Genomic DNA, 20157 nt, shown 5'->3' on the forward strand with positions numbered 1-20157 from the left:
AATTGAAAAATAAGGACAACAAACTGGATTAAAGTTGACATATTAGGAAAATTTAAAAAGCAAATGGATTAAGAAGAGAGAGAAAAAATGCCTAAAAATAGGCTCGACAAACTACATAAATGAAATGAAATTCAAAAAGCAATAGAGGGCAGGCAGGAAGGAATAAAACACATGGACGGGGAACCGGTTAAACGTAGACACAAGGAGCAAATTTAGAAAGCAACAGGGTACTGGCCATACGGGCAAGAAGTTAAACATCAGGAGAGGGAGCCTGACAGACGGTCCCAAGGAAAGGACATCGGAAGAGTGACAGGGAGAAGAGTAGAAGGGGTCGCTGAAAACAGATGTAGGTCACTGGGTAGAGGGAGACCTAGAACTGCAATTTTCCCAAGAAAGAGGGAAGAAGGCAGTGGGAGAAGAATGACATAATAACAGCTGGGCAGCCAGAACAGGAGAGACGTAGAAAGGAAACGTAGAAGGCGACAAGAAACAGGGCAGTGTTGGCACAAGAACGTAATGCTTCGGGGAGCCAAACAGCCTGAAAAGGAGAGGAATGCAGGCAGACATCTGGAGAAGCACAGCAGGGATGGGCCCGGACTCATGACTCACCGCAGCTCCCGGCAAAAGACCTTTGCGACCCTGAAGCTTCTCTGTCAATCTCTGCCACCTTCCTCTTGCGCAGTGCCAGCTGCCCGATCCTAGCCTGGACGCTTCTGTCCCGCGAGGCTTCCCAGACGCTTGACCCTTCGCACATGCAGCCGACAAAAGCAGCGAGCTCCCGGAGCCACGTGCCAGCAGTGCGCCGTGTCGGGGATGGCTCCGAGGAATCCTTCCTCGCTGCGGGTTTGACTGTTTCTTGCTGGAGGCGGCTGCCTGCGGAACGCCCTTCGATTTGCTCCTCGGCCAGCTCCTGCAGGCAGGCATGCTCCGGGATTCCCCTTCCCAGCAGGAGCCCGGAGACACAGCAGGGCCGGCCCTATCCTCAGCCTCAGGGGCAGCACCATCCCTGCCCACATTCTTTTTAATACCTTGGCCCGACCCCATTCTTACCTCACGCGTCCCACCTGGGCTGCCCTGGTAGACAGCTGGAGCCCATCCTGAAAGAACAGGGGCATTGGCTCCAGCCCTGCAGCACATGGCCCCCTCCCGGGCCCTTCTGCAGCCACCGTGGAAAAAAAGGGAGGATAAAAACCTGAAACACCGGGACAGTGAACTAAAATGCAGACGCAGAAAGAAAATCTAAAAAGCGAGGGCGCTAAAGAAACAGAAGAAATAGCTAAAACTCAAGACATCGAAGCAACAAAAGCAGGCGTACGAAGAACATTTTAAAACTGATAAGCATTAAGAAAGTAAAGGAAGTAATTATGGAATAGAGATAGCAAACTAAAAAGGTATGGCATTAATTTTGGAGAAGATAAACCCCCTTGCTTTCTAAGTCTCTTCACCAAAGTGAGAGGCTAGGTGCAGCTAGGTTTAAATTCTGAGTGATGTCCAATTTGCCACTACCAGTCCACTTGCGTTTAATATATGTATTAAACTACCACGATTCTGGATACGCTAATAGCACTCAGTCATGCTCATGAACTAGCACGGCTGCATTTGGTCACGTTCGGTGAGAAACTGTGACAACTGGCTACTTAAACAGTGCAGTTTTATTTGTGTAACAGGTATATATGTTTTTTGAATTGCCTGGGATGGTGACTGTCTGCAAGAAAGCACGTGCAAATATGAAACGCGTGAAAAGTTTATAAATAGTACAGCCTGGCTATAAACACTAGGGAGTAACTATTCCTGAGAAAAGCGCTTAGTTTAAGTCTCACCCAAGGGGTCCCAAGGAGGGGGAGAGAAGCAAGGTTCAGTCCGTTGGCCGATCCCGGTTTTCAGAGGCAGTCTGAGGTGGAGTTTCCCTTGACTTGCTCACAGTGTTATCTTCTTTTCCTCCAAAGATAATCTTCTCTGAAAATCCCCCATTTCCCTGGCTATTTTTATATCCTTTCTACCTTTAAGGTGGAATTTGAGTGACTGTAGTCATACACACCTTTTATCATGATTGGTGTAATATTCTCTCGCTTCACAATTAAAGGTATAGTTTACGAAAAATCGAGAACGCAGACTCAAAGAGGTGTGGTCGCACCTGGGAGGCGGGTAGCCTTCGGGGTGGAGGTATGTTTTGGTATTAAAATGATATTAAAACAAGCAAAGTTCACGAGAGGATAGCGCTTTGCCAAGGTTTCGAAAACGTGTCGGCTCAGGGGACCAGATGACCTGCTTATCGGTTCTAGAGAACCATTTCTTCCCGCTTTATCATCGCGGAGCACGGCCACAGAGTCTCCACTCCGTTCTGTCCTCTATGGTACATTGCAGGGAGTTGCTGTGTTAGTGGATTCCTCGCATGGCTGCTGCAGCTGTGTCCCATCCTCAGACCTCCTTTTGATTTCATGCTTTTCCTCAGTGGGTGAACACGTTTTTCATATAAACCTTAATTTTACTAATAATTCCACAAATGGAGACTCAGAAAGAAAATTTAAAAACTGATAGCACAAAAGAAGGACGAGAAATAATTTTAAAAAACAGCAAAAGGAACAAAAGCGGGTCTAAAAAGAAAATTTAAAAAGCGAGGGGATTAGGGAAATAAAGGGAAAAATGAACAAACAGAACAGCAAACTAAAAGAAACAGAGAGAGAAAACTTACAAAGCGAGGGTGCTAAGGAAACACAGGAAATAAATTAAATGCGAGGACAGGGAGATAAACGCAGCAACCGGGATAAAATTATACGGAACGTTATAAAAGAAATTAAGGAAACAAACCAAAATTTAAAGAGCGATGGGAAATTATACCGAGATGTAAAAAGAAACAAAATCTAAAAAGCAATGGCGCTAAGGAAACCTGAGAAAACATAATTAAAATGTAAAGGCGGCGAATGACAGAAAGGTACGAAATTTAAAAAACGACAGAGATGAGGGAAATAAAGGGGAAAAAATTAAAAATTATGGAAAGCAAACTAAAACAGAGACGTAGAAAATCTAAAAGGAAAGGGCGCTAAGGAAAGAGAATGAATAATTAAAAATAAAGACATCGAAGGGAAAAAAGCAGACGTAGAACGCTCGGATACGAGGGGCATTAAGAATATAAAGGGAAAAACTAAAAAAATAGAGACAGCAACCTGAAAAAGCCTGAGGAAGAAAACTTAAAAAACAACAGCTCTAAGGAAACACAACAAATATTTTAAAGAAATAACAGCACGATCAAGACAGTAAACTGGGATAAATGAATTAAATTTTAAAAGTGGGGGGGATTAGGGAAATAAATAGAAAAAAATAAAAAGAAACATTGGCAAACTAAAATGGAGATGCAGAAAGTAAATTTAAAAAGCCATGGTGCCAACGGATAAGGAGACAAAATAATTAAAAAATAAATACAGAAATGAAATAAAAATAAAAATTTTTAAAAGCCCCGGGAGTAAGAGAGGAAAGAACTTAAAAACAAAAAGACCAAACTAAAAGGCAGCATTGTGGTTTAGTCCCTGCTGGTGACAACCAGCCACGCAGTTGCTCTCTCCCACCCCCGGTGGCACAGGGAGGAGAGTCGGAAGGAAAAGGCAAAACGCGTGGGTTGCGATAAAAACAGTTTAACAGAACAGCAAAGGGAGAAGAAAGATAACAACTATTACCGATAAAAAGTATATACGGCATGCTATGTTCTCGCCGCCCAATGCTCACCTTCCTCATGACTAGCAAATCCCCCTCCTTCAGCCAGCTCGCCCCCTTAAATAACAAGTGTGACATCACACGGTACAGAATGTCCCGTTCAATCGGCTGGTTTCGGTTTGCCAGACCCGCTTGTTGTGAACATTAGCGCTGGCCCAGCTGAACCCAGGAGGTAGACTTCAAAAACAAATTTTAACATTGACAATGTAGAGGACAGATGGGAAAAAAGCAGACAATAGAGACAGAAAAATACATGAACGTGAACACAGAAACAAAAATTCAAAAGTGAAGACATGGAGAGAGGAAAAAATTTTAAAACAGCAAAAAAAACTAAATAGCTAAGAGAAATGGAAAGAAAATTACAAAAGTGACCACGTACAGGACAGACGAGAACAAACTGAAAGAGAAAGGTGGCGAACTGGGTAATAATAGACTAGGAAAGAAAACGTAAAACCAACATGGTACCAGGCAGACGAGAAACCATTAAAAAACAGGGAGACACATCTTGATAAAAGCAGACCTAGGACAAAAATTTTACAGGAGACGGGATACGGGAAACAGGAAAAAATTAACAAAGTGAGAGACAATGAGATAAAAGCACTCCTAGAAACAAAATTTCAAAACTAATAGTAATGCGCAAGTGAACAACTGAAAAACAGGGACGGCGAGGTAGATAAAAGTAGACACAGAAAGATTAGTTTAAAAGCGACTGGATTAAGAAAATAAAAGAAAAATTAAAAATAGCGACAGCGAACTATAATGGAGACATAAAAAAAAATTATAACTGACAGGGTACACGACAGACAAGAAAGAATTAAAACTAGGGATGGGAGCTGGATAAAAGTAGACATAGATAGAAAATTGTAAAGGTGACGGTGCTAAGGAAAAACAAGAAAACTAAAAACCAAAACCAGCAAGTGGGATAAAAATAAACACAGAAAGGGTATTTTGAAAAAATAATTGAGACAATAAAGGAAAAAAAAAAAGAAAAATACAGACGGTGAAGTAAAACTGTCCTGGGTTCAGCCAGGACAGGGTTAATTTTCACCAGGAGCCAGGAGGGGACACAGCCGGGCAGGCTAACCCAACCTGGCCAAACAGAACAGGGTAGTCCATACCACGTGCCGTCACACTGGGTTCTGGTTGGGGGGACCTGGGCAGCGGGAAGTCAGTCAAGGCTTGGATGCACGCGGCAGCGGGTGGTGAGAGTCCCTCTGTGCATCCCTCTATTTGTTTTGTGTATTCTCCCTATCGGTATTGTTGTGGTTACTGTTCCCTTTGTTTGATGTTCTGTTAGAACTGCCCTTATCCCGACCTATGCGTTTTTGCATTTTTCTTTCTATTGTCCTCCCCAGCCCAGCGGGGAGAGGGGTGGCAGAGCAGCCGCGTGGCCCTATTGTTGCCAGCTACAGCCAAACTATAACAAAAATGCAGACAATGAAATGACATTTCAAAAGCAAATGTGTAAAGGACAGATGAGAAAAAAAAATACAGACAGCGAACTGGAAAAAAGATGACATTGACATGCGGAAAACAGACTCCACGATCTGTGAGATCGTAAAGTAGGTACGTTTATTCGGTGACGGGCGGCACGGGGGTAGCCCCACCAAAGTCGTGCGTGCCGGACAGTAACTTGCTTCTTCAATTTATACAGTCAAATATTATATATTTATCAAACTCCCAGTCCACCTATACATATGCATGACTTATCCCTGCTTCGTATTAAAATCCGTTCCAAAGCATCATTTCCATAGACTCCTCCCAGCTGCGCTTGTGCAGTGCCTCCTGGTGGTGGTCATAGGGAGTCCCAAGATGAAGGCTCATCCTCTTCGTCGCGGTGTTTGCTGATTGACTTTTGTTTCTGGCCAAACTCAGTTCTCTTCTAGCTTCCATCCAAACCGCAAGGTCAGTCTTAGCTGGTTCTAGGCGACTCCCCAGCCCTTACCAGGAACTACCTGCCTTGTAAGGAAATGCAAGACTCTGCCTCAGTTAATTTACACTATAGATAAGCACTGTCAGTTCTCTGCACAGCAACTATCAGGCCGTGCTGCTTCTACTAAATTCCTTACCTATTAGGCAAGTCTGCTTCTAATAAAATCCCTTTAACCCCTTCCTTAAACATAGAAAATATTAAAAGTGACAGGAATTACGAAGATAAAGGAAAAAAGTTTAAAATTAACGATAGTAAACAAAATAAACAGAAACATAGAGAATAAATTTTAAAAGCGATGGGGATTAAGAGAGGAAAAGATTAAAAAAGAGAAACAGAAAGCTACGTAAAATCAGATGTAAACAAAAATTAACATCCATCAGATTAAGAGAGAAAAAATTACAAAATAAGGATGACAAACTAAATAGAGACATAGCAAGTATATTATAAAAGCAACAGGGCACACGGTGCGCAGAAAAGAAATAAAATATAGGGATAGGGAGCTTGACAACAGCAGACACCAAAGTTGAAAACCCAAGGGTTTAAGGGGGGGTAAGAATTAAAAAATAGGGAGACCACATAAATAAATGAAAACCCGGACAGAAAATTTAAACAGAGAGGGCGCTACTGAAATGCGAGGAATAATTTTTAAAAGACAGCAAATGGAAAAAAGGGAGGTGTAGCAAGAATATTTTAAAAGCAATAGGGAACTAAAGCAGCCCAGGACTACAGCTCCCAGCACGCCGCGAAAGGCACCTTCCCCTCTGCCCCAGCTGGCTGGGACACCGCGCCCCACCTGCCGGCGGCTCCGACGGGGTGCCACACCCCCACCGCTAGTCACCTCCGACGCAGTACCCAGCAGGCCCCCCACAGGCGCTGCTGCCCTCCTGGGGGCTTTCCCCAAGACCCGCCGGTCGGGGTCACCCCCCCTACCCACCCCGTCCCGGTCACTTTCTCTTTTGCAGCAGCCGGAGCTCGGCGACGGCTCCAGTCCTCTCTCGGCTCGCACTGGCCCCTCCGCAGCCACCCGGGGCACGGCAGCACCAGCACACCCACCGGCAGCCACCGAATTAAAGGGAGGGGCCGTCGCCATCAGCCCCGCTGCCCGCACCTGGGGCTTCTCCATCCTCTGCCCATAGCTGGAGCCCAGTAGGAACAGGGGGCCATCTCCCACGCCACAAAGTGAGTCTCTTCCTCCCCTGGGGTCCCTTGCACCCCTCATCCCATGCAAAGGAAGCACAAACACAGGCAAGAAGGCAAAAGAGACAATGGGTGTTTATTCAGTCACGCACCGAATGAGTCTGGGGAACCGGTCTGCTCCGAGCCTCGGTGCCCCCGACGCTCTCCCTGCCCCTCCGACACCTCGGCAGTCCTTCCCGGAGCTGCACCCATCGGTCCAGCAGAGAACAGTCGGTCAGTCGGCTCCTGGAGCCACACTCTGCTGGGCAGGCGCTGCCAAAAATGAGAAGCAGGGTGCAGGCTGCTACAAGAGAGGAGAAAAATGACAGGTGGCTGGACAGGGGCGGTGTAATGAGAAAGCACGAAGCAGGGAAAAGGACAGCGAAAGAACAATGGGGACAGGCAGTCCCACAGAGATGGAGAAAGAAGCAGCATGGAGACAGGAAAAGCAGCAGCAGAAAAAAGAAAAAGGAGCAGGACACAGACCAAAAATGAAGAACGGGGAGCAGGAAGGAGATGCCAAAAAAAAAACAAACCTGCAGCATGACAGAGGAAAAAAGAATAGCGGCAAGGACCTGGACAAAGAGAGATGAGGAAATAGAATAGACATGGAGAAAGCAGCAGATCTGTGACGTGCTACGGAGCCGAGAAGGAAGGCCTCGAATCAAGGGACCAGGAGCCAGACAGAGAGCACCAAAGCAAAAATACTGACAGGCTATGGGACAGAAAAGGAGGAAAGCAATACTAGTAACAGAGAGCTGCACAGAAAGAAGGGAAGAAGGAAAAAAAGACCAAGAGGGAGGACCTAAACGATGAGGACAAGTCAGAGACAGATGGAGAAAGAAGGTACACAAGAGCAGAAAAAAATAAATAATCGTAGCAATGTGAGAAAGAGAGGGAGCCAGGGGAGGGCCCAGGATACAGAAGAGGGGTGACAGGGCCCCGGACTCACTGCAGCTCTCGGTCTCGGGGCTGCTGGGAGACTTTGACACTTCAGATGCTTCCCTCTCCTTCTCTCTTCCCTTCTTCTTCTGTAATTCCAGTCGTTTGGCTCTCCTCCACCTGAGAGAAAATGCATGTGGGTGTCTTAGAGCTCATATGAGACGCGGCTTCCTAGACAAGAAGCCTCACTGCACACTATATGCAGGAACAGGACAGAGAAAGAGAGAGAATATGATGAGTGGGAAGCAGAACACACGGATTGAGAGAGAGCTTGAATCAGAGGAATAAACAAGGCAGGAAAGAGAAATACAGGGAAGAAGCCGGAAGAAAAGGGCCTTTCTGGACTCTCCTCGCACCCCCCCGGCCTACCACCCCTTTCCAGCCTCCTATTTGTCTGGCCTCTACTCTCACCCCTGGCCTCCGACCCCTTTCTGGCCTCCTTTTTTTTTCTGGCCTCTACTCCCCCCTCCTCGGCCCGCCCCCCCCCCAGTCTCCCCCCCTCATCAGCCTCCTACCACCCACTTTGCTGGCCTCTACTTAATTCAGCTTCCCACCCCTCTGCAACCTCCTACCTCTTTCCGACCTCCACTCCCCGCCTCCCAGCTTCCAACGCTTTTTCAGCCTCCCACCCCCGTCCCACGGAGTGCATGACGCACTGACAGAGAGAGAACAGGGAACACGAAAAAAGGTACTAAGGAACAAAGAAAGGGTCAGACGACGAAGGGGGTGGTTAGGGTTGGAACGCGGACACAAACCAGCAAGGGGCCAGAGGACAGCGAGAGAGGAAGAGAAGAAAGGGCCGCTGGGAAGCAGGACAGAGAAGGAGAGAAAGGCAAAAAGAGAGAGCCGGATGGACAGGGAGGTACACTAATAAACAACCAGACAGGCAGCAGGATAGAGAGACGGGAAAATCGGGGACAGGAACCAGGACAGAGGGACGGCGAGAGGAAACAAGGGCCAGGGAGCAGGACAGCGGTGGATAAAGAAGCACTGGGGCAGTAGGATAGACAAAGAGGGAAGGAAAGGCCAGAAGAAGGACAGGGAATAATAGCGAAGGGAGAGAAGGACAAGGAGCGGGACAGATTGTAAGAGAAAGACAGGGACAGGGAGTGGGACAAGGTGATACTGAGAGAGAAAAAGGGAACAGGGAGGCAGGATAAAGTGAAAGACAGGCAAAAATAAGAGATGGGGGAGCAGGTCAGAGACGGAGGGGGAAAAGCCTCGGCTGGGCAGCAGGGAAGAAGGGGGGGAAAAAAAAAACACTGGGCTGCGGGACAGAGAGGGAGGAATTAAAAAACAGACACAGGGAGCAGGACAGAATGACACAAAAAAGGGACAGAGAGCAGAACAGCATTGGTGAGGGGAAAACAACCGTGATGTGCAGTGGGAGAGAGGTATGGAGAAAGAAAGAAATACCGAGGAAGAGAGAAAGGAAAGAAGGGGCAGCTAGCTGCACAAGGGGATAGAGAAAGAAAGGATGGCAGAGCAAATGGCGCACAGAAAGGCAGAGAAAGCAGTGAGAGGAAGCAGGGCACAAGGACAGCAAGAGGAAAAAGGAAAGGGACAGGAATCTGTACAGAGACGGAGAAAAAAAACCAGCGGGGACACAGGAAAAGACACAGAAAGAGCAAGGCACAGAAAGATAGATCAGGACAGCGGCAGGATGGAGATGGAGGAAAAACTCTGGATGGTCAACAGGACACAGAGGAATAGGAATATGGGCAGGGAGTTAGACAGAGGGATAGAGACGGCACAGGATGCGAGACAGAGCGACACACCAGAATAACGATAACGAGAGAGAAAGACAGACTGTGAGAAGCATGTAGTGTGTCAGAAAAAAAGAGCAGTATATTAGGAGCCCTGCAAAGAGACAGAATATGGAGAAAAAAACAAAGGGGGCCAAGGAGCAGCACAAAGGGTCAGAGAGAGTAACAGATGAAAAGAAGGAGGATGGGGACAGTGAGATACATGATGAAAAAAACCAGCGGCAGTGAGCTAGACACAAGGATACAGAGAGAAAGAGAAGGAAGGAGGAGGAAGAGGAATAAGAAGGCAGGGACAGGGAGTAGCACATACAGGAGCAGAGGAGAACACCAGCAGGGAACAGGGCAGAGAAAATGTGGAGGGAGAAAAAGAGGGAGAGGAAGGAGGACGCAAACATAAACAGAAGACAGGAGGTAGGAGGAAGAAAGAAAAAAAAAAAAAATCATAGCACTGTAGGAAAGAGAGGGGGCCATGGGTGGGCTAAGGATGCAGAAGAGGGTCAACAGGGCCTCAAGGGCCCGGGACTCACCGCAGCTCTCGCTCTCAGCACTGCCGGGAGACTCTGCCGCTTCAGACGCTTCTCTCTCCTTCTCTCCTTCCTTCCTCTTCCCTAAGTCCGGTGACTTGGCTGTCCTCCACCCAAGAGAAAACGTACACGTCTCGCAGCTCTTACGAGATAAGGCTCCCTAGACCCACAGCCTCACTCTCCGACGTACTATGCACAGGAATAGGACAGAGGGAAAGAGAGAGAGAGCATGGTGAGCGAGCAGCAGAACAGACAGATCAAGAGGGAATCACAGATTCGTCGAGGTTGGAAAAGACCTGTAAGATCATCAAGGCTAACTGTCAACACAACAACATCATGCCTGCTAAACCACGCCCTGAAGTACCGTATCTACATATTTTTCGAATACCTCCAGGGATAGTGACTCCACCGCTTCCCTGGGCAGCCTGTTCCAATGCTTCACAACTTTCAGTTATGAAATTTTACCTAATCTCCAATCTAAACCTCCCCTGATGCAACCTGAGGTCATTTCCTCTTGTCCAATCGCTAATTACTTGGGAGAAGAGACCAACACCCACTTCACTACAACCTCCTTTCAGGTAGCTGTAGAGAGCAATAAGGTCTCCCCTCTGCCTCCTCTTCTCCAGACTAAACAACCCCAGTTCCCACAGCCACTCCTCGCAAGACCTGTTCTTTAGAGCCCTCACCAGCCTCGTTGCTCTTCCCTGGACACGGTCCAGCAACGCAGCGTCCTGCTTGTACTGAGGGGTCCAAAACCAAACACAGTACTCGAGGTGCCGCCTCACCAGTGCTGAGTACAGGGGCACGATCACTGCCCTACTTCAGCTGCCCACCCTATTCCTGATACAAGCCAGGATGCCCTTGGCCTTCTTGACCACCTGGGCACATTGCTGGCTCATGTTTAGCCAGCTGCCAACCAACTCCAAGATACTTTTCTGCCGGGAAGCTCTCCAGCCACTCTTCCCCAACCCTGTAGCATTGTATGGGGTTGTTCTGACCCAAGGGCAGAACTCGGCACTTGAACCTCACGCAATTCTCCTCGTCCCATTGATCCAGTCTGTCCAGATCCCTCTGCAGAGCCTTCCTACTGACAAGCAGATCGACAATCCCACCCAGCTTGGTGTCATCTGCAGACTTACTGAGGAGCACTCAATCCGCTCAGCCAGATCACTGATAAAGGTATTAAACAAGACTGGCCCCAAAATGGAGCCCTGGGAAACTCCATGCGCGACCGGCCACCAGCTGGATTTAACTCCATTCACCACCATTCTCTGCGCTCGGCCCGAAAAATTTAATCAGAGGAATAAAGAGGGCAGAAGGGAGAGAAAAAGACAGGGAACAAGCCAGAGGGACAGGGGTGGGAGGGGGGGACACACAGGTCAGGACAAAGAGGTGGAGAAAGACAAAAAAAAAGTCACGGGCTGCAGGATGAGAAAAAAGACCAAGGAACAGGACAGAGGGGAGTAACGGGACAGTGAGCTGAACAGGGGCATATAGCGAGAAACGAAGGGCCAGGCAGCACTATGGAGAGATACAAAGAGTTACAGGGAGAATGGAGGACAGAGAGAATAAGAGAAAAGGGACAGCAAGCGGCACAGAGATGGAGAAAGAAATGCTGGTGACAGAGAGATGAGGAGGAGAGCAACCGGACGGAGGCAGAGAGAGGGAGAAAGGAAGGAAAAAATAGCGATGAGTAAAAGGGCAGAGGGACAAGGAAAAGACAAGAGGAAGGATAGAGCGACAGACAGAAAGATACTGTGAAATAGAGAGCAACAGGGAGCAGGACGCTGGGATAGACCGCAAACAAGAGCAACAGAGAGAATGGTAGATCCTGGGACAAGAACATTGACTAGAGAGCTGCTGGCATGAACTTACCTCACCCTGGAGATACCATGAGCCAGAAGCAGTGGCCGATTGCTCCAGAGCCCCTTCAGACCTAGCTGTTCATGCAGATGCTGGGGCCAGCAATACCCGTTTGGTCTGATTTAAAAAGGACGTGTTTAACAGCATCGCCAGCATGCCTGGATAACTGGAACGTGCCCTATCCAGCAATGTATTCATACTTCCTTGCTTCACAAAAAGGCCAAAAAGGGGTGGGAGGCTGCAAAGGGGTGGAAGGGCAGGGGGAGCAAGTAGACGCCAGAAAATTTGGAGGCCAAAAAGGGTTGGGAGCACAGAGCGCAAGTAGAAGCCAGAAGAAAATGGAGGCTGAAAAGGCGTGGGAGATCAAAAACTGGTCAGAGGCCAGAAAAACTGGAGGCTGAGAAGGCGTAGGAGGCCGGAGGGCAAGTAGAGGCCATAAAAAAAGTGGAGGGTGCAAAGGGCTGGGAGGCTAGTGGGTGCATAGAGGCCAAAAAGGGGTGGGAGGCCAGAGGGCAACTAGAGGCCAGAAAAAGTGAAGGCCAAAAAGGAGTGGGAGGCCAGGGGGAGCAAGTAGAAGGCAGAAAAAAAAAGCTTAGGCTGAAAAGGGGTGGGAGGCCATCAAAATTGGAGGTCGGTATTTTCAGACAGCTCTCTTCCTTCCTCTTCCTTTATATGCTACATATTAAGGAGGCCCTGCCTCTTTTCACGTGGATCTCAAAGTGAAGAGCTCATGAGCCGGAACTTCAGTGTACCCTGTCTCGCCTTCAGAAGCAAGGAGTCCAGACGTCAGATGGCCAGGTTTAAGTAGCAGAGCACAATTATGTCACAAAAAGACGGGGTGGGAAGGAATAAAAGGCACTCTTTTCTCCACGAACAGAGTATCGCATTGAGATTGGGAATCACAATAATTTCCAGAAGTTTTGTGGAGAAAAAAGGATGGGATCCCAAGACAGCAAGTCAACCCCAACAGCTGCAGGAGAGAGGATGTGTGAACGACATCAGCTGCCGTCAGAAAGCAAACAGCCCAAGGGATGGGGTGGTAGGAGCACCAAGAGAAGAGGAAGCGCTTACAGGAACCAAGATTGGACCTAGAGCAGAGAGAATAAGAGAAAAAGGACAGGGAGCAGGGCAGACATGGAGAATGAAACGTTGGCGACAGAGACAGGAGGAGAGCGACTGGACGGAGGCAGAGAGATGGAGAAAGTAAAATGTAATGATGCAAGCCAGAGGGACAAGGAAAAGACAGGAGGAAGGACAGAGTGAGAGAGAAAACAGGTGATGGACAGGACGCCATAAAGAAAGATACTGTTAAAGAGAGCGCAAAAGCGAGCAGGATGCTGGAACAGACAGCAAACGACAGCAACAGAGAGAACAGCAGCGAGGCGGAGCATCACAGAAAACAGAGGGATTCAGTGCAAGACCGAGGGGTGAAGCGATAAATAATAGGGCCGAAGAGCAGGACAACAGAAGAGAGACACAGAGAAGGGGACACAAGACAACCGCAAATTGAGAGGGAGAAGAGCACAGAGGGTCACAGAGAAAAACAGAGGGATGGCAAAAGAGAAAAACAAGATGAGGGAGGAGGACTGAGGAGCAGAGACAAAAAGGCACAGGGAAAAGGACAGAGATGGAGAAAACAAGCAAAGACGGGAGGCAGAACAAAGGTCAAAATGACAAGGACGGGGAGTGGAACAAAGGGATGGAGGAGGAAAGAACAGCGACGGGCTGCAGCATAGATGAAGAGAGAGAAGAAAAGCAAGAAGAGCAAGAGAAGAAAATGACAGAAGGGTGTAGACAGAAAGACTGGGACATGGACACGTACAGGGGGGGCCCGAGGGACACACACATCAGAAGGGTAGAAAGGAAGAGAGAGGGACGGGGAGCAAGACAGTGCGATAGAGCGAGACGGAGGGAGTGCGGTCCAAGGATATGAAAACAGAGGTACGGGGAAGAGGAAAGAATCACAGCAAGAGAAAGGCGAGGGTGGGGAGCAGGAAAGAGGCAGAGAATGAAAAAACAGCCACGGGCAGAACAACAGAAACAGAGAATAAAAAAATACTTCCACACACCAGGACACAGGGATAGAGCAACGGTAGGGTGGGGGTGGGGAAATCAACATGGAGAAGTGTTTCGGTTTCGGCTGCCGCCGGCAACAAAAGCGCCACGCGGCCGCCCCTCCCCCCGCCGGCGTGCGGAGGAGAATGAAAAGAAAGAGGCAGAAACTGGTGGGTCGGGATAAGGGCAGTTTAACAGAACAGCAAACAGAGGGAAAACAGGAACAACAACGATACAAATAAGGAGAAAACACAACAACGAACCGTACAGACAGCCGCTCTCCCAAAACAGGACCGACGCTGCGCCCCCCCAAGCCGCGAGTGCCTTCCCGCCGTGCCGCCCCCCCCCGCCCCCCCCGGGACCCCGTGTGACGTCACATGGTATGGAATACCAGGCTCTGTTTGGCCAGGTGGGGTCAGCCCCCACCCCCCGGCTGTGCCCCTTCCTGGAGTCTGGTGAAAATTAACCCTGTCCTGGCCAAACCCAGGACATTATCCACCCCTTATTCCATACCATCTACGTCATGCCCAGGTCCCCCATTGTCCGGTTGATCACCACCACTTCTCCTGTCTCCAGATATCATTCCCTTAGTCTATGGATCATCACTCTAAAGTGTCCGTTGAGTTCATTTAATCCATGACTTCGGGCTCCATCTGTCGTAATGGTCTTCCGTGGCAGGGGAGGTGATGTGTGGTGATGGGCGGTCACTTGCTGCATCCGGAGCTCACGGCTGATGTATCTGGTGCAGCCCGTGCCCACAGTCTGCAGGAGATGTTGATCTTGATGAAGTTGCTGGATGCCAGTTGTTGAAAACCAGGTCCAGTTCCATCATTGCTGTGCTCTGCTAGGTTTTCATCGAAAAAGTCCATCCTTCTTTAATCTGGAGAATTCTTACTATGCTACTACTGGTACAAAATATAACAATTATAACAGTGATAACAGACAGTGACAGGGTTATTTAACAACTAACTTTATACGATTTATTTATGGACTATTCTCGCCCAAAATTAAATCCCCATGAGGTACACATCGGACTTCCCCATCCTTCCGCATTACCCACCAGGTACACCCAGGTCCTTGAGCAAAGGCAATCCCGCGGACGGGCTTGCCTTTGCCCGAGGCAGGACTAACCCAAACCGTCTTCCCTAACATGTTCCGCATGTGCACTACAGGGACTTTATCCCCTTCTACTGGGCGCTGAGGTTTTGACTGGGCAGGACCAGCCCGGTTGGTGGACCCTCTGGTGTTAACCAACCAGGTGGCCTTTGCTAAATGGGTATCCCAATTTTTGAAAGTCCCACCCCCCATTGCCCTCAAAGTGGTTTTTAGCAGCCCATGGTAACGTTCGATCTTTCCCGAGGCTGGTGCATGGTAGGGGATGTGATACACCCACTCAATACCGTGTTCTTTGGCCCAGGTGTCTATGAGGCTGTTGCGAAAGTGAGTCCCGTTGTCCGACTCGATTCTTTCGGGAGTGCCATGTCGCCACAGGACTTGTTTTTCCAGGCCCATGATGGTATTCCGGGCTGTGGCATGGGGCACGGGGTAGGTTTCCAGCCATCCGGTGGTGGCCTCCACCATTGTGAGTACATAGCGTTTGCCTTGGCGGGTTTGTGGCAGTGTGATGTAGTCAATCTGCCAAGCCTCCCCGTATTTATATTTTAGCCATCGTCCTCCATACCACTGAGGCTTTACCCGCTTGGCTTGCTTGATTGCAGCGCATGTCTCACATTCATGGATAACCTGTGCGATAGTGTCCACGGTCAAGTCCACCCCTCGGTCACGAGCCCATCTGTATGTCGCGTCTCTTCCTTGGTGGCCCGAGGTGTCATGGGCCCACCGAGCTATAAAGAGTTCACCCTTATGTTGCCAGTCCAGATCCACCTGAGCCACTTCAATCTTAGCAGCCTGATCTACCTGGTGGTTGTTTTGATGTTCTTCAGTGGCCCGACTCTTAGGGACGTGGGCGTCCACGTGACGGACTTTTACAGCCAACTGCTCTAGCCGGGCAGCAATATCTTGCCACAATGGGACAGCCCAGATAGGTTTGCCTCTGCGCTGCCAGTTGTTCTTCTTCCATTGCTGCAGCCACCCCCACAAAGCATTGGCCACCATCCAAGAGTCGGTGTAAAGATAGAGCACTGGCCACTTCTCTCGACTGGCAATGTCTAAAGCCAGCTGGATGGCTTTCACCTCTGCAAACTGGCTTGACTCACCTTCTCCCTCGGCAGTTTCTGCGACTTGTCGTGTAGGGCTCCATACAGCAGCCTTCCACCTCCGCTGCTTCCCCACAATGCGACAGGACCCATCCGTGAACAGGGCATACGTTTTCTTATCTTCTGGCAGCTGGTTATACAGTGGGGCCTCTTCAGCACGTGTCACCTCCTCCTCTGGCAATGCTCCAAAATCTTTGCCTTCTGGCCAGTCCATGATGACCTCCATAATTCCTGGGCGACTGGGGTTTCCCATTCGGCGCGCTGGGTGATCAGAGCGACCCACTTACTCCACGTAGCATCGGTGGCATGATGCGTAGAGGGGACCCTCTCTTTGAACATCCACCCCAGGACCGGCAATCGTGGAGCTAGGAGGAGCTGTGCTTCAGTGCCGACCACTTCTGAAGCAGCTCGAACGCCTTCATATGCTGCCAGAATCTCTTTTTCAGTGGGAGTATAGCGGGCCTCGGATCCTTTGTATCCCCGGCTCCAGAACCCCAGGGGTCGACCTCGAGTCTCCCCTGGTGCTTTCTGCCAGAGACTCCAGGTTGGGCCATTCTCCCCGGCTGCGGTGTAGAGCACGTTTTTAACATCTTGCCCTGACCGGACTGGACCAAGGGCTACGGCATGAACTATCTCCCGTTTAATCTGTTCAAATGCCTGTCGTTGCTCAGGGCCCCATTCAAAATCATTCTTCTTCCGGGTCACGTGCTACAGAGGACTTACAATCTGGCTGTAATTTGGGATGTGCATCCTCCAAAAACCCACAACACCCAGGAAGGCCTGTGCTTCCTTTTTGCTGGTTGGTGGAGACATAGCTGCTATTTTGTTGATAACATCCATTGGGATTTGACCGCGCCCATCCTGCCATTTTATTCCCAAAAACTGGATCTCTTGCGCAGGTCCCTTGACTTTACTTCGCTTAATGGCGAAACCGGCTTTCAGAAGGATTTGAACTATTTTCTCCCCTTTCTCAAAAACTTCCTCCGCTGTGTCGCCCCATATAATGATGTCATCGATGTACTGCAGATGTTCTGGGGCTTCACCCTTTTCCAGTGCAGTCTGGATTAGTCCATGGCAAATGGTGGGACTGTGTTTCCACCCCTGGGGCAGTCGATTCCAGGTGTACTGGATGCCCCTCCAGGTGAAAGCAAACTGTGGCCTGCACTCTGCTGCCAAAGGGATGGAGAAGAATGCATTAGCGATGTCAATTGTCGCATACCACTTGGCTGCCTTTGACTCCAGCTGATATTGAAGTTCTAGCATGTCTGGCACGGCAGCACTCAGCGGTGGTGTGACTTCATTCAGGCCACGGTAGTCTATTGTCAGTCTCCACTCTCCAGTAGATTTTCTTACTGGCCATATGGGACTATTAAAGGGTGAGCGAGTTTTGGTGATCACTCCTTGACTCTCCAGCTGGCGGATCAGCTGATGAATGGGGAGAAGGGAGTCTCGGTTGGTACGATACTGTCGCCGGTGCACCGTTGTGGTCGCGATGGGTACCTGTTGTTCTTCAACCCTCAGCAACCCCACAACGGAAGGATCCTCCGAGAGACCAGGCAAAATGGACAGCTGTTTAATTTCTTCCGTCTCCACAGCAGCTATGCCAAAAGCCCACCGATACCGCTTTGGGTCCTTGAAATAGCCTCTCCTAAGATAGTCTATCCCAAGGATGCACGGAGCCTCGGGGCCAGTTACAATGGGGTGCTTCTGCCAGTCCTGCCCAGTGAGGCTCACTTCAGCCTCCAGTAGACTCAGCTCTTGGGACCCCCCTGTCACTCCCGAAATGCAAATGGGCTCGGACCCTTTGAACTCTGATAGCATTAAAGTACACTGTGCACCAGTGTCCACTAGAGCTTGATACTCTTGTGGATCTGACGTGCCAGGCCACCGAATCCACACCGTCCAATAAACACGGTTGTCCCTTTCCTCCACCTGGCTGGAGGCAGGGCCCCTCTAATCCTCGTCAGAGAATTTGCTGCTCACTTGCTGTAAGAATGACTTGGAGGTCCCCTCCAGAGGATCGGAATCAAGGTCAAACTGTCTACCTGGTCTGGAGAGCTGGCTTCTGGAAACTGGAGCGGCATTTTTCCTAACAGAATCCCCTTTTGTGATTGTTTTACCTCGCAGCTCACGCACTCGTGCCTCTAGACTTGAGGTGGGTTTTCCATCCCACTTCCTCATGTCCTCTCCGTGGTCACGCAGGTAAAACCACAGGGTGCCCCGGGGTGTATAGCCTCTGTATTCCCTCTCCTGAGCAGAGAAACACTTGCCCCTAATAGCTGAGACACTGGCCTGTACAGGTGGGGAGTAGGACATGTTCTCTTTGATTTGCCGCACCTCCCGGGCCAGTTTCTCCACAGCTGAGACAAGGGAGGAAGAGAGACTTTCCTCATATTGGCGGAGTCTGACACCCACCTTGTCCACTGTTGGTGCGTCTTTACCTTTCCAGTTTACAACTGCCAGTGAGTTGGCATGCGAGGAGGGTGCACTCCGCACAAACTTCCTCCACATGGATTGTGAGCACTGGAGTTCATCTGGGTCTGTGGGTACCTGCTCATCGTCTGTGTCACAGTAAACCAGCTCCCGCACAGCTAATTCCCTCAAGTACTGAATACCCCTTTCCATATTGGTCCACTTGCCAGGATAGCATACAAAATCGTCACTGAAGGGGTACCTCTCCCTCACGCCTGACGGAAGTCTCCTCCAGAGGCTGAGGATTTGTTCCTTTTTCCCAATGGCCTTGTCAATGCCCCCATCCCTGGCCAGGGATCCCAGCTGCTTGGCTTCCTTGCCCTCTAATTCCAAGCTGCTGGCCCCGTTATCCCAGCACCGCAGCAGCCAGGTGGCAATGTGCTCGCCTGGGTGGCGGCTGAAATCTTTCCGCGTGTCTCGCAGCTCGCCCAGGGACAGGGACCGGGTGATGATCTCTGTCTCTATCTCCCGTGATGACCCTGGCTCATCGTCATCCCTCCCAGAGCGATCTGCTCTCTTTGCGTCTTTCTTTAGTTTTACGGGGGCGACTGCTACCGGCACAGGTTGGTCATTGGGCTCAGCCACGCTGCCTGCAGCTGGAGCTGGGGCTGGAGCCGCTGCTGTGCCTGCCAGGGAAACCGACGCAGACCCTGCAGCTGTGGCTGCAGCAGCCGTGGTGCCGGTCGGGGGGGCTGTGACTGCCTGCTGGGCTGGAGGGGCTGCAGGGCCGGCTGGGGGGGCAGCGCCAGTCACAGTGCCTGCCGCTTCGTTTCCCCCCTTTTCCCCTTTAGGGCACTGAACAGTGTTAAACAGGGCAGCTCGGTAGGCATGGGCCAGACCCCAGCATGTTGCTGTGATCTGTGTCTCTCTGGAGTTCCCAGGGTGGCAGCACACTTTTTGCAGATATTTTACTAGTTTTTCCGGATTCTGTACTTGCTCAGGGGTGAGTTTAAAAAACATCGGGGGTGTCCACTGCCCTAGGTACTTGCCCATGCTGTCCCACACACCCAGCCACTCACAGCTATCCGGCCCCGGGGCAGGTCTCTGCACGATGTTCTTAACGACTTGCTTAACCCTAAACAAAACCTGCAACCCATTCAGGAGGCATAACAAAAGGAGAGTGCTGCCCTGAGCATCCCACGGGTACTCGAAATTCTCAAAAGCAGTTAGGACCAGCCTGAGGGAGAGGGGGGGGGCGAAAGAGTGGGGGAAGGTATCCCCTTCGGCTTTCCCCACAGACTGGGTTTGATTATTAACAAAATCTAAGACATAGGATCCGAGGTACGGAAATGACCGCAGTGCTGCATGCAAATACAAGACTAATTTCATGCACAGTGATGTTATCATATCATAAGTCGATATCGTACAGTACAGCAAAATCATCATCTTAATCCTTTTCCCAGTGATGATGAACAGCATGGCAGTAAACACATACTGCAAATAAGGGTTCAAAAACCACAGCCATCTAAACAAAGTCAGCAACATTTTTACCGGCGACTATT

Source organism: Opisthocomus hoazin, unplaced genomic scaffold, assembly GCF_030867145.1.
Source record: "Opisthocomus hoazin isolate bOpiHoa1 unplaced genomic scaffold, bOpiHoa1.hap1 HAP1_SCAFFOLD_193, whole genome shotgun sequence".
In the NCBI taxonomy this organism is placed as follows: domain Eukaryota; kingdom Metazoa; phylum Chordata; class Aves; order Opisthocomiformes; family Opisthocomidae; genus Opisthocomus; species Opisthocomus hoazin.